Genomic DNA, 15112 nt, shown 5'->3' on the forward strand with positions numbered 1-15112 from the left:
TTCCTATTTGCAGTTACTGTTTCCCTGCATTCTCTTGATTTATCACATTTTAAGTATTTGCTTATTTGATTGTCACGCAATTGTATCTCCTCATTTTAGCTCGCATTTCTCTGCTCACTAGTGTGATAGAGCATCTTATCATCTGTTTGGTGGCCACCCGAGTTTCTTCATTTGTGAATTGTCCATTCATACTGCCATTGACCTTTTTATTAATGATTTATAAGAATCATTTCTATTCTAGATATTAATTCTTTGTCAGTTTGATGGGCTACAAATAACTTGTGGTTTATGTTTTTACTTTTTAATGATGTCCTTTATTCAACAGCAGTGCTAAATTTTAATAGAGTATTTTAATTTCTTTGTGGTTTTGTTTGTGTCTTGTTTATGAAGTCCTCCTCTACCCTAATCTTATAAAAATATTTCTTATACCTTCTTTTAAAAAGTTGTGAAATGTAGTGTTTTACAGTGACTTAGAATTAATTTTTGTGTATTAGTATGACATTGGACTTTACTCTTTTTCCATATGGGTGACCAGTTGTCTCAGTTCCACATACTGAATCTTTTCAGTGCTGTCAGATACCACATTCCCATATGTATGTGAATGTGTTCTGTGGCTCTGCGTTCTTTGTGAAGGGTGTGTTTGTCTGCCCCAGCTGCTCTTTTACTTACTTTGGGCTTAAGTTCCACCTTCAGAATTGCCTTGACTACACCAGACTCTTTACACCTTCAAATACATTTTCAGACCGTAGAGGCCTCATTTTGCTTTTGTTGGAATTACTCAGACATCTTACAGATACATGGTGAGAATTTATCCTCTTATGATACTGAGTCTTCTCATCCACAAATATAGACTAGTTCTTTTAGTTCTTTTTTTTATGTCTTTCAATAGAATTTCATAATTTTTGCCATACTTCTTACATATCTTTGTTAATGTATTCCTAAGTATCCCATAGTCTATATTGCTCTTGTTAATGGCATTGTTTTATTATCCCTTCCTATTGTTGCTGGTATAGAGGAACAATATTTGTTTTTATATACCTTGTTGAATTCTCATGAATTTTCATGTTTTACTGTAGACACTCGTACATTTCCTATGTAGACAGATATATAATCTTTTGATAATGACAGGCTTTTTTCCCCCCTAAGTTGCATGACTAAAGGAAAACTGTCTCTCTACTTAGAACATTTCTGACACCAAATGTGTAGGTTTTCCCTCCATTACATTCTCTAATTTTTTTGCAGACACAAACTGGATGTCCTACAGTTTAGTTCAATTCTGGCATTAACATTACCACATGCTAAAGGACTCAGTCCCACAAGACCACCCCCCCCACTTCAGACACCAATCACAACTCTGGGTCTCCAAACTGACTGGCTATAAATTGGAGCACCTATTGATGTAGGAAAGATGTTAGGGTTTGGAGCCAATGGCCAAGAAAGAATTCCTGAGACATCTTTGGTGCAAAAAGTGGTTTTCTTAAAGCCCGGGGACAGGACCTGTGGCCAGAAAAAGCTGCCCTGGAGTTGTGAGGAGAGGCCAGTTGTATACTTTCAAGTTGGGGGAGTAGGGGGTTAGGGAGAGCGTAAGTCTCTAAAGAATTTTGGAAGCAAGGTTTCCAGGAGCTTGAGGGGGCTAGCTATTGTTAGGAAAAGGTCATTTATTACTGTCTAGTAAACCCTTAGTCATGAGACCCTTCAGATGTATATCGGTGGGCCATATGCTTGGGGGAGGATTGCCAACATATATCTTGGGGGGAGGTAGAGATAAAGGAAGTTTCCAAAGGAATTTTTATATGTTAAAGTAGGTTCACAGGCTCCCGAGGGTCAGGCTAAGGTTGCCTTTTGCCCTTAACAAAGTACTAACATTGAGGCAGCTGAGTTCCTAGAGGAATGTCACTCTGCCTGTTCCAAGGACTTGTCAATGGGCTGTAAGTAGTAAGGAAATTTAATTTTTATCTTTTGCCTTTGTTTCCCATATCACCTATGATCCCTTCCTTGGGTGTGAAATTTTTGCTGGAATGGCTCGCAGAACTCAGCAAAGTGCTTTACTTAGTATTACTGGCTTATTATAAAGGATACAACTCAGGAACAGCCAAATGGAAGCAATGCAAAGGGCAAGGTATGGGGGTGGGGGGCGAATGGAACTTCCATGCCCTGTCTAGATGCACCACTCTCTTGGCATCTCCGTGTACTTGCCAACCCAGAAGCTCTTCAAACTGCATAATTTTGGGGGTTTTTTTGGAGGTTCCACTACATAGGCATGGTTGGTTAAATCATTGGCAATTGCTGATTGAACTCAATCTCCAGCCCCTCTCCCCTCCCCACTGGTAACCAGGATCATTCCTCAGGAGTCATTTCATTAGCATAAACTTAGGTATGGTTCAAAGGGGCTGATTATGAATAACAAAAGATACTACTCTTAAAAATTCCAAGGGTTTTAGGAGCTCTGTGCCAGGAACCACAAACAAAGACAAATATAAATTTTTTATTACATCACAATATCACAGTGACTTTCCCTTATTTTTCTTGTATTAAGGTGCTGGCCTGTATTTTTAATACACCGCCTTTATAAATAAAGTTTTATTGAAACACAGCCACACTCATTTGGTCTATGGCTCATTTTGCATTACAGTGGCAGAAATTGACTAGTTTGGATAGCAAATTTCTAGTTTGCAAAGCCTAAAGTGTTTGCTATCTGACACTTTACATAATGTTTCCTGAGGAGTGATAGAACCTTTTTGTGTTATTCCTGACTTTAAAAGGAGAGCCTGTAATGCTGTACCATTAGGAATGTGTGCCTATAGATTGGTTGATGTGTGTTCTTTATTGGGTTAAGAAAATGTCCTTCTGGTCTTAGATTTGTAAGAAATGTTTTCTTGTTTGTTTTGTTTTGTTATTTTAGAAAATCATGAATGAGTGTTGAATTTTATTAAATGTGCTTTTAGCATCTGAGAAGATTTGTTCTTCTCTCCTCTTAAACATACTTAATTATATTCTCTTTTAGATTATTCTATTTCCAGTTCTTGGAGCTAGAATTCTCTTGTTTAATGTGCTTCTGTAACTTGTGAGCTTAGTGGGCCTGATTTTTCTGTAGGAATTGTCTGGGTCATGGGTCATGGGAGTTTTTGCTCTAGATTTTCCATGCCTCTTTTGGCCTAGACCAATTGTTATGTTAATTTCTCAGGTTGGGCATTTCTGGACCATGCAGGTAGCCTAAAATTATACCCCAGAAACAGAGGTCTGGGGTTTAGATTTTGCAGGAAGCTTTTTGTCCTCCTTTCCTGACATTAAACAGAGATTTACGAGCGGTCGGAGTTGGGGGGAGAATGCTTTTCAGCCCATTTTCCCCGTGCTCACAACTCTTTGCAGGGCCTCCCTCAGGGCAGCAGCAAGAATTCTACCTTGGGCAGGCCCTTTGGGCTTTGCTTCTGGTCCCTATGTGCTAGGGGACATCCAAACCCCTACTTTTCCTGGATCGATACTTGTTCTACACCATCTTCTTCCGTATGACTTCCCTTACCCCTGGGGGAAGCTGCCCAGTTGGTTCCTCTGCTTACTTCTCTTTTTCTGTTGCTGCTTCATTTCTGGCACCTGTTAATTTCTCCTTCATTATTGCAGGTTTAATTATGCATTTACAAAGAAGCTGGTATTTCCAGGTGCTTGTAGCAGGAATATGTGAATGTGTCATCTTAGCTTACCATGTTGCTGAAATGAGAGTCTGCTCTCTAAATGCAATTTCAGCAATCAAAAAACAAAAGCAAAGCAAAATCCAAGAAAACAAAAAACAAAACTCAGAAACTGGATCCCTAAAGGAACTAACTGTGAGCCAGGCAGCATGCAAGGTGCTTTGCTATCAGCTCATATAATTCTTACAAAGCCTTTATAACTCTTTTTAAATGGAAAAGTTAAGTAACCAGCCCAGCAGTTGGTCAGAGGCAGAGCCAAGCAAGGAACTCAGCTTTGTCAGACATTCCTTCCTGTTGAATAGCCTGAACAGTGGTGGCACTGGGTATTAAGTGTGCCCCTTCTCAAAGTGACTACTGTGAAGGTCAACACTATTTTCTATCTAATGTTCCTAATACATTGACACAATTGTCTCACATGGTAATTCTAGAATAGAATCGTGATTGCATTTGTGAGAATTTGCAATTTTGGGTAGATTTAAATTAATCTAAAAAGCAGGTTTTTTTCGGGGTTTTCAACAGTTGAAGAAGGAACATGGATACACTTCCTTTTCAGCATAACAGAGCCTCAGGGAATTAATGGGGACCTGTCATTTTCCATGTTGGTAAGATTTTGGTGGAATGTATCTTACTCGCAGATCTACTAAGACATGTTTTAAGGATATGTTGTTATGCCTGTGGTTTCTGGAAGGCCACAGAGAGTTGGATTTTTATAGCCCCTCTTGGTTTGGTTATTCACATTCTGAAATCAAGGCCTCTATAAAGATGGAATCTGTGGTCATTATATTTTGTGATTAGGAGATTGCAGATGGCTAACGCTGTAATCTCACTTAATGGTTTGAGGATGGACTCCAGAGCACTCCGCCACCACTCACCCTTGTTCACCATCTAACTTAGCAACATCTAACTTGAATCCAAAGACGGTCCTGGAAATTTTTGCTCAGTGCTTGTTCTAAGAGCATGCTGGAATATTGCACGTTACCTGATGCTTCGTGAGAGGAGGTGCTTGAGCCGTCGTGGCCTCTCTAAGCCCTGATCCGTTATGTAGGAGAGGTTGACAAGTGGTGGAACTTCCCTTCCACCAGCAGCATTGACCTGTTTCACTGTGAAGTTGTGTTAATGACTTTGCCAAAAATTTTCTCAGTGCACAATAGGCATATTTCCTGGAGGAGCTGATCTTGCAATCCCGTATATTTGGAGCAGTCAATTATGAATCTGCTAATTCGCTTGAAGTTTGGTCTCCCAGCTAAGTGAGCTCTTGTGAACTTTGCCAGAATCTGGATTTTCAAATGATTTGACAAGAGAAAAAGGAAAGATTGGGCCAAAGAAGCCATCACAGGTCAATTTCGTATAGTCAGAAATTTGCTCAGCCCAAGCTCCTTGCTTTCCTGTTGCCAGAAAATACCCTTTCTTCTCCTTTTGTAGCTGTTAACCTGTCCCAAGGAAAACTAGTTTTGCCTCCCTTTTCTGTTTTCAGCAGTAGCATGTGGGAAAGCCTCCAGCTCCATGGTCTGCGATGTGGCCTCCCCGGGACACATGTCACTTCTCTTCCCTACCCTAGAAAAGGCCCAGCCTTTCTAATCTATAACCCCAGTGGCTCCATTCATTCTTCTTCCTCTTCCTGGTGGGTAAGTGTGACTTCTCCCAGGTATAGTACTTCCCATCTGTCTTTCTCTTTTTTTAAAATTTTTTCGTTACGTTAATCACCATACATTACATCATTAGTTTTTGATGTAGTGTTCCATGATTCATTGTTTGTGCATAACACCCAGTGCTCCACGCAGAACGTGCCCTCTTTAATACCCATCCCCAGACTAACCCATCCCCCCACCCCCTCCCCTCTAGAACCCTCAGTTTGTTTTTCAGTGTCCATCGTCTCTCATGGTTCGTCTCCCCCTCCGATTTACTCCCCTTCATTCTTCCCCTCCTGCTATCTTCTTCTTTTTTTTTTTCTTAACATATATTGCATTATTTGTTTCAGAAGTACAGATCAGTGATTCAACAGTCTTGCACAATTCACAGCGCTCACCATAGCACATACCCTCCCCAATGTCTATCACCCAGTCACCCCATCCCTCCCACCCCCCCACCACTCCAGCAACCCTCAGTTTGTTTCCTGAGATTAAGAATTCCTCATATCAGTGAGGTCATATGATACATGTCTTTCTCTGATTGACTTATTTCACTCAGCATAACACCCTCCAGTTCCATCCACATCGTTGCAAATGGCAAGATTTCATTCCTTTTTATGGCCAAGATGTCCATCGACCCATGAATGGATAAAGAAGATGTGGTATATATACACAATGTCTTTATCTTTTTATAATTTTTTGAGATATTCACCAATAAATGCTAATCTGATTGAATGTGTTTCATATGCCAGGCACTCTTGAAAACATGTTAATAACAACAGCTAATCTATACTGAGCATCTACTGTGTGCCAGGCACTGCTTTAGCCACAAGGGATATGGAGCAAAAGAAAACAAAGGCTGTCCCCCTTGGAGCATATGTTTTATTGAATAAGCAGCCAGACAGTAAAACCCATCAGGAAACAAACATATACTGTGTCAGGTAGTTCCGTGTGCTCTGAAGAAGGGGTGGGGAGTGACGGTGTGTGCAGGGGCTGGTTGGGGAAAGTTTCTGTGACGGAGGGATATTTGGGAAGGGCAGAGTCTCCAAGGGATTGAAGGAGCAAACACAGTCTGCTTCAGACCTCTTCCTTCCCGAGTCTTGCCGACCTAGAACCTGTCCCACGTGGAACCCCACTCTCCCCTCCCTGTCTCTGCTGGTGGCACCACTTTCTCCCAGAGCCCAGGCTCCAGGCCTGAACCTGACCCTTCCCTCCTCTTTCCTTATCTAAATCACCAAGTCTCTTGGACTTTCTTTGAAGTATGTGGGGCCGCAAACCCTTCATTTCCACTGCCTTTGTGGGAAGGACACTATTGCTTGGTTGAGCATGTTGCCATTCCATTTCAGAATTATGGTAACAGCCTCCTAAGTGATCCCTCTCAGCTGATAGGCTCTATCTTCCTCTGATCTACTACCACCAATGTGCTGGAACACATAAGCCATCATTTGAGTGCTGACTCGGTGCCAGACATGGGATCTTCACAAGGACTTGATGATGCTGGCATTATTCCCATTCTGCTGAGGAGGAAACAGACTTTCTCATAGTCAGTCACTCACTGATCCAATAAGTGGTAAAACCAGGATTTGAACTCCCATCTGACTAAATCCACGGGCCTTTCCCAATCTCGAGCCTGGGCTGCCTCTACCTTGCCATTATGTGTGATCAAGACCCCACTTTGATCTCTTACCTCCTTTGCTCCGAATTCTTTCAGGCTTCCCAGCATCCTCAGGGAACTGTCCAAATGTTTTGGAATAGTATTCAAAGGCTTTCATAACTGGGCCATACTCCACCCATCTTCCAGTTTTGCATCTGACTTCCCTCCACAGCCTTTGCTGGGCATACACAAATGTGTCACGTAGGTAAATATACCTGGGCTCAAAAGGTGAGCACTTTTTCATTCCCTCTGTGTAAACTCACTCTCTCTTCATGCCCCAGCTCAGACTTACCTCCTCTCAACCTGTATCCATCTCTACCTCCAGCCTCCACTCAGAAGGTGTGTCCTGCCTGTTCTAGGCCAGTCCCAACTTCAGAAGATGTGCCAGGCCATCCCCCAGGCACCTATAGCTCTCCCAGTCCTGATCACCAACCTGCCATCCCCACTGATTTCCTTAGTACTTTTTCACATGTGATCCTAAAATACCGAGAAAACTTATGCATGCAAAATGAGTGTAACTTTTCTAAGTAAGGGCCTCCGGAGATATATACTTATTTCACTGAAGCTTCTCAGAGCTCAAAATACATTTGGAGGAGTTCCCTTTCTAAATTGCCTTCCAGCCACCCAAGAAAGTCAATTTCCTTCTTTAATAGCTACGACTCATTTTTGGACTCATGATGACATGAACCCAGTTCAGTCACCTATCTGAGTCATCGGTAGGGACTCCATTTGAAATTTGACTATTTCCCTAAATCAAATTTATCCTCAAGGGATTAAAACTAGATATTCGCTAGAATGTGCTACAGGAAATTCTGAAATAAGAGTTCTGAAAATGTCTGCTTAATGTGTCAGGGGATGAAACTGGGAGAAAGGCAGGACCAGAATGTTCCTTTTATTTCTTAATCCATTGTCTTTCACTTGTCTGTTTCTTAGCAGAAGGAGAGGGAGAAAGGGAAGCGTGGAGATGAAAAGGGAAACATTGCCAGGCAGGTTGAGTCATGGGAAGCAGTTAAACCATACAAAAAAGAAAATGAACAACATTCCCCTTAAATCCAAGCCTTCCTCAGGGGAGGACTGGGCAAGAAATTTCATTTTGAACATGGAATGAGACCTATTCCTGGTACAGGTGTAAGGATGGATAATAGAGGCAGAAGGAATGAGGTAGAAAGGCCTTGGTGCACTCAAGCAAAGGAGTGCCATTTATTTGCAAGTAATTCTCCTGAGGTGAGGGAGGTTGGGAGGTCAGAACTTGGTCCAAGTTAGAGCAGGATCTTGATCTCTGCTGTTCTGGCTAGATGCACCTGCATTACTCAACTGTTGTCTTGACCATGTGCTCATTGAAAGCCGCCACTGAATTTTTTTTTTTTTAATTTGAATTCAATTAGCCATATATAATAATCATTAGTTTCAGATGTAGAGTTCAACAATTCATCAGTTGCATGTAACACCCAGTGCTCATCATATCACGTGCCCTCCTTAGTGCCCATCCCCCAGTTACCCATCCCTCCACCCACCTCCCCTCCAGCAACCCTCGGTTTGTTTCCTATAGTTAAGAGCCTCTCATGGTTTTTCTCCCTCTCTGATGACTTCCCATTCAGTTTTTCTTCCTTCCCCTATGATCCTTTGTGTTGTTTCTTATATTCCACATATGAGTGAAACCATATAATTGTCTTTCTCTGATTAACTTACTTTGCTCAGCATAATACCCTTCAATTCCATCCACGTTGAAGTAAGTGGTAAGTATTCATTCTTTCTGATGGCTGAGTAATATTCCATTATATATATACTATACACACACACACACCACATCTTCTTTATCCATTCACCTCTCGATGGACATCTCGGCCCTTTCCACAGTTTGGCTATTGTGGACATTGCTGCTATAAACATTGGGGTGCAGGTGTCCCTTAGGATGACTACATTTGTATCTTTGGGGTAAATACCCAGTAGTGCAATTGCTGGGTCATAGGGTAGCTCTATTTTTAACTTCTTGAGGAACCTCCATACTGTTTTTCAGAGTGGCTGTACCAGCTTGCATTCCCACCAACAGTGTAGGGGGGTTCCCCCTTCTCTGCATCCTCACCAACATTTGTTGTTTCCTGACTTGTTAATTCTGACTGGTGTGAGGGGTTATCTAATTGTGGTTTTGATTTGTATTTCCCTGATGCCTAGTGATGTTGGCATTTTTTCATGTGTCTGTTGGCCATTTGTATGTCTTCTTTGGAGAAACGTCTGTTCATGTCTTCTGTCCATTTCTTGACTGGATTATTTCTTTTTGGGTGTTGAGTTTGATAAGTTCTTTATAGATCTTGGATACTAGCCCTTTGTCTGTAATGTCATTTGCAAAAATCTTCTCCCATTCCATGTGTTGCCTTTTGGTTTTGTTGACTGTTTCCTTTGCTGTGCAGAACCTTTTTATCTTGATGAAGTCCTAAGAGTTCATTTTTGCCTTTGTTTCCCTTGCCTTTGGAGAAGTGTCTCACAAGAGGTTGCTGCGGCCGAGGTCACAGAGTTGTTGACTGTGTTCTCCTCTAGGATTTTGATGGACTCCTGTCTCACATTTAGGTCTTTCATCCATTTTGAGTTTATTTTTGTGTGTGGTGTAAGGAAATGGTCCAGTTTCGTTCTGCATGTGGCTGTTCAATTTTCCCAACACTATTTATTGAAGAGACTTTTTTTCCATTGGATATTCTTTCCTGCTTTGTCAAAGATTAGTTGGCCATAGAGTTGAGGGTCCATTTCTGGGTTCTCTGTTCTGTTCCATTGATCTGTGTGTCTGTTTTTGTGCCAATACCATACTGTCTTAATGATGACAGCTTTGTAATAGAGCTTGAAGTCCAGAAAGCCGCCACTGAATCTTATTCTGCTTTGTACATCCAGCACTTAGCACTTGTCTGGTGTATAATAAGGACTCAGTGAATATTTTCTGAACGAATAAATAAAAAAATGAATGAATTGCTAGAAGAAATCCAGAGGCTAATTTTGCCCTGTCGTTTCTGGTAGCAGCCACTAGGCGGTGCCTTCCTGAGAGCAGGAGCGAATGAAGTCTTGACTTTCAGTGGATAACCTGAGAGAACCCTTAGGTCTTTCCCAGAACCCTCACGGGAATGCACGCCCTCCAGCAATTCACCATACTTTCTTATTCCTGATGTTGAATGTTCATACAGAATTCAGGTACATGGCTAGCACTGGCTTTCTTTACTCGGGTCAATTTCACAGGAGACCCATGAGAATCCTTTAGAAGGTTTTAATTTATGGCTCACCTTTGGGATGTGGAACCAGTTCTACCCCAGGCCTGCACTGAGTCAAGTGGGTTCCCATTGTTCCTGATTACCCTTGTTCTCCAAAAGAACTCAAACTCCTATTGATCTTGTACTTTCTCCGAAACTCTTTTCCAAAGTCACTGATAGCCTTATACCCAACTTTGGCAGCCTGTGGATTGAAGTGTTGGGTAACCCTGCATATTTTAAGCTGCTCCCTGATGAGTACCTGCTCTTTGCCTATGGCTTATATGTTGAAATTCTCAGAACAGTTCCATAAGATGGGCATAAATCAGCTCAGCAGGCTTAGGCAGCTTTCCCAGAGTGACACAACTAGTAAGTGGGAGAGAGAAGATTCGAACCCAGGGCCATCTCCCCACAGGCCTGACTGTGGTCTTCATTACATTTCACATAGAGCACGGTTTAATATATCTGTATTAATGAGATCCAGGGACAATAATGCTATAATAAAATTCAGATAATGTGAAACAATGTCTTGTAGAGGGAGTATAGTTCACTATCAGTGTGAGCAGATACACTCGGCTCTTGTCAGTTTTCAGACAGTTACAAAGGGATAAATACTCAGCCTGAGGCTCCTTTGTGACCATAAACCTAATTAAAGGTACTAGAGATTTTGATTGGTAAAAGCTGGGGACAATACTGCTGAGTGAAATGCTGTGTGTATGTGTATGTGTGTGTGTGTGAGTGAGAGAGAGAGAATGTTAAATCTTATGAAGACCTAGAAAGCTATCATTTTTGCTGGGACTGGACTTGGGCAAAGCAACAGCGTAGATGGACTTTACCTTGAACCTCAAGGCCTGTAGAGTCCTCTGCCCCAGCAGGTCCAGTTCAGTGTCCGAGTGTCCCTTTAAAACTTATCCTTTGTCTTGCTGTGTCGCGTTTCTGCTATATGACAGGCTGCAGTGAGTTGGACAGGGTTTGTCAAATAAGTAGATCAGCATAGCACACTTGCTAAATAGTGTTTCTCTTGGGAAAAAATGATTTAACTCAGTTAACAGATCTGCAGGCTTGGGAGATGCTAATGCTGGGAACATCAGGAGGAGTTGGCCTGTGTGGGAGGGGCGTGAAGGGAGGTGAAACTTCAGGGGGTAATGAGGACTGTGGCTGTGGGGGTTGGAGGAGAGGCTATGAGAGGATTTGGGGTCAGGAAGACCTCTTGGAGTCTTTATTTCAGACCTCGCTTTGTCCCTTTCCATAGGGCCAGGCCCGAGCATCCTAGATTTTATGATCTGAAATGTTTTCTTTGAACCTTTCAGAGACCTTCCAAGTAGTAATATACATGATTCATATTTTTGAACACTTGACATGCTAGAAACTGGGTGTTATTTCCATAATCCTCAGAGACTTTGGGAGGTAGATTCTGGTGTTCTTTCCTCCCACCCTTTTTTCAAGTAATGAAATGGAGATTCAGGAAGGCAATAAGCTAGGCCAATGGCAGTCCAAGTTCAAAGCCAAGACTGTATGATTACAAAGCCATGCTCTTCACTTCTACAGTATGCTCTGAAAATAAAGAGGCAAACCTTAAAAGTGCTTATTATCAGTAATCCTGCCAAAAAAACATTAATTTATTCATTCAAAAGTGAATGTGCCAGGTGCTGTAGTAGGTACTGGGGATATCAGATGAATAAAACAGACAATGGAGGGTATTTACCTTTACAGAATAATAAAATAAGATTTCCCACAGACTGAGGAGAAGCCTGATTGTTCTGTAGCTATGGTGACAGGTAGCCATCAGAACCAATTTAAAACTGTTCATGAGGTCAATACCAAATTGTCTTGGGAAGAGCTGGTTTTAAAACCAACCAGTGTCAGCTACTCACTTCTGAAAGTCAGCCAACCCGGGATGGATACTCTCCAGAAAACCTGCCTCTGAGTGCCAGCCAATCCACAGTAGCCTTACCTAACCACCCACCTGATGTTAGCCCACATTTGCCTCTGAACATCTGCCAATCACAGAATTCCGCGCTTTCCAAACCTTTCTATGAGATCAGCCATCTGTTTTGCTTGGAGGTACTTTTGGCCAACATTGCTTATCTGTATTATAGTGAACAATAAATTCGGTCTTGTGGTTCGATTTCAGATACTGAGAAGTGTTCTCATTGTCCTTTGATAAAACAAACGAGTGTACCACATCAGGTAGTGTCTGGCTACAGAGAAAACAGCCCAGGCAAGAGGTTGGAGCATGACAGGGAAGGAGCTGTTTTAGATGAGAGCTCAGAAGAGCCTCTTTTGTGGCAGAATATTTGTAGAGAGACTGGAATGACCAGAGAAGTGTCCACACATGTGCAGGTCTAGACCCAGAGCTTCCAGAAAGTGGGAAGAGGCATCGAGGTAGGAGAGGATGCCTGTGCATGTGGGGAAGGAGTAGAAGACAAGGCTGGAGAGGAAATGGGTGGTAGCTGATTCTTCAGGGCTGGGGTGGGGGGTGGGGGGTGGGGTTTGGATTAGGTGTACTGGGAAGGCAGAAAACTACCCAGGAATGGACCATGTTCTCTGCTTTAAAAATGATGTGCACATGCTTATGTATGTACATGTGTATATACAAGCATACATGCAAATACATTTTGAAGTTAGGTTCAAGGATCCTTTTGGTCTATAACAGTGTTTATTATGCCATTGATCATGTGAGTCTGTGTGCCCTCCACAGCATGCTGCTGAATCTGCCTACCCTCTCCAATTGGGAGGCCCATAAACAAGGTGCTTTTACTACCACAGATGTCGCCCAGTGACAGGCAATCAGTGATGTTATAAATTGTGGGTCTGAGAGGTTGTTTACTTCATTATAAGGCTGCCGTATTGTCTCAGGTACCGGGGTGACATAGGGTTCCAAGATACTATGAAACCTGCCCAAGAATTGGGGTTGGTCTACTCCTAAATATATTAGCCCATTGTTTTCCTTAGTCATGACATGTGAAGCTCAATGTCTGTGTTTTGCCATCATGATTTATCCTGCTCACTGTTCTGACACAAGGAGATAGGGGCCAATCAAATACTGAAATATGGTCCATTTTTATTTTTTATACACAGTGGTTTCTTCGGCAGGTTTACCTGACCATCTTCTGCTGGGAATGTTTTTGTTAGTTAATTCATGAAACATGATTGAAACTGCTTTAGGATATGAATCCCATACGTGCTTGTTCTAGTTCCGGGGATTGGTGCTGCACTGGGTGACTGCATGTTTGTGCTGCTGGCTCTTGCTGAAAATTACATTGGATTTACACTGTGCAATGACAAGGCCGGCCTGACAGCTTTGTGTGGGTTGGTAGGTTATTCTCTGATTCCTGGCGGTTTTGCTCTTACGAAAGCATTAACTCAAATTTGGCTGGGAATTGTTCTCCTTTTCATCAGTCACAGCTGCTGAACCCGTCCCTTCAGCCACACCTCCAAACTACCTTGGACACTTGGGTATGTGTTTTGCTTTTTCATATTTGCATTGCATCCTTGTCTGTGGACACTCCCTCCCCAGACTGGCCATTGTTTGCTGAATTCCTGAGGACCAATTACATTGAGTAGCAGGAAATAAAAAAGACAAGCAAGGAACTAGTAGATGCTCAGAGGGTAGCCCTGTATCATTTTCCCTTCTTAGCTAATACTGCTTATTGTTATTTCTGAAAGGAGAATTTATTTAAACATATTAAATGCTGTGGATAGTGACTTTTATGTTTGTCACTGCTATTGCTTCCCTTCAAAATGCAATGAATAAATCTCTTAAGAAATGTCTTCATAATATAGTTCTGAAGGACATGCACCCTTTGGTTACATGTTGGTAATGTAGTATCGTTGTTATTGTTTTAATTAGAGCAGAGGGACCCCGTTCTGAGGTTGTGTCTGTGCTCCATTGTAATGTGTCTGTAATGGGTCCAGATGTCTTAGGGGATTCGATGCAGGTAGCTGAAGTATCTAGAGAAGGCTTAGTGCTTGTTTGGTTTTGTGGCTCTGGTGAAATTCTCAGAAGATAGAGTTGAAAAATAAGCATGGGTTGACTCTCTGTTGCTTTTGGTTGTCTAGTGAATCAAAAAACTGTGGAGTCTTCTTGAAGTCTTTCTGACAGTTCCTCATCTGTAGGTCCAGTTGTAATTGAAATATGACCTAAATGGTTGGCATCATGAAACACAGAATCCCTGTGACCCATTAGCTGGTTTCTGGCATAATATGGGCTCTTATTATTTGGGTTCCATCGATAAGTTAGGCAGGATTATATTTTATTAAGAATCTCCTATCATTGGGAATAGTCGACAGTGGATGGATAACGTATTGGATGTGGACATTGATTGTAAGTCACAGTGCCACCTGTAACAGGATCCAGTGTCTCATGATCCCCCTTTCAGTGACTGCCAGCTGGGTCTCTGTTATGGAAGCCTCTAGTTTCAAATGCAGCAGCAACTGCATAATCCCTGTCAGCCAAAGACTGCAAGTCTTGCTGGAAGTTGTCTAACAGTGGCCTTGATGATTGTTGACATACATTTACCTTGTCACTTGGCCATGTAAGAAAATTAGAACCATCACTGTATTTTAATGCATCAATCTGTGCATCCTCTGAATGTGATTCAAGCCCTGGGTTTCTTGGTCGTGGAGGTATTGAGACCACCTGATACTCAGTGATATGGATTACTGTGAACGTTCCCAAGACTTATTCTGGGTTCTAAAGTTGTATCCTTACAGAGAGGCTCTTCATTGGCACAGTCTGCATCCAGCACCCAAATTTTTCAGTCATTACATTATATATAAATGGACTAAATGTTGAAATGAAAAAAAACAAAGACTATTAGATGGATTTTAAAAACTTTCAGGGGACATATTCAGAAGATAAGGAAATAAAAGTTTAAAAAATAAAAGGGTGGCAAAATATGTCATGCAAATACC

At 41.9% G+C, this 15112-nt stretch overlaps 1 protein-coding gene across 17 annotated transcripts in view; it reads left to right on the top strand.

Moving 5' to 3' along the window:
- RGS6 (regulator of G protein signaling 6) overlaps nucleotides 1-15112 on the top strand; it is a 647729-nt gene that overhangs the window by 71701 nt on the left and 560916 nt on the right. The window contains exon 1 of one of the 17 annotated variants that reach the window (XM_073895507.1): nucleotides 5293-5311. The exons of the other annotated variants lie outside the window; for them this stretch is intronic. The gene's annotated coding sequence lies outside the window, so the exon portion shown is untranslated. Of the gene's footprint in view, nucleotides 1-5292; nucleotides 5312-15112 lie in introns of those variants that run through there. 17 annotated transcript variants of the gene reach the window in all.

Source organism: Callorhinus ursinus, unplaced genomic scaffold (genome assembly GCF_003265705.2).
Source record: "Callorhinus ursinus isolate GAN/ISIS: 27379988/994484 unplaced genomic scaffold, GSC_fseal_2.0 scaffold8, whole genome shotgun sequence".
Classification (NCBI taxonomy): Eukaryota; Metazoa; Chordata; class Mammalia; order Carnivora; family Otariidae; genus Callorhinus; species Callorhinus ursinus.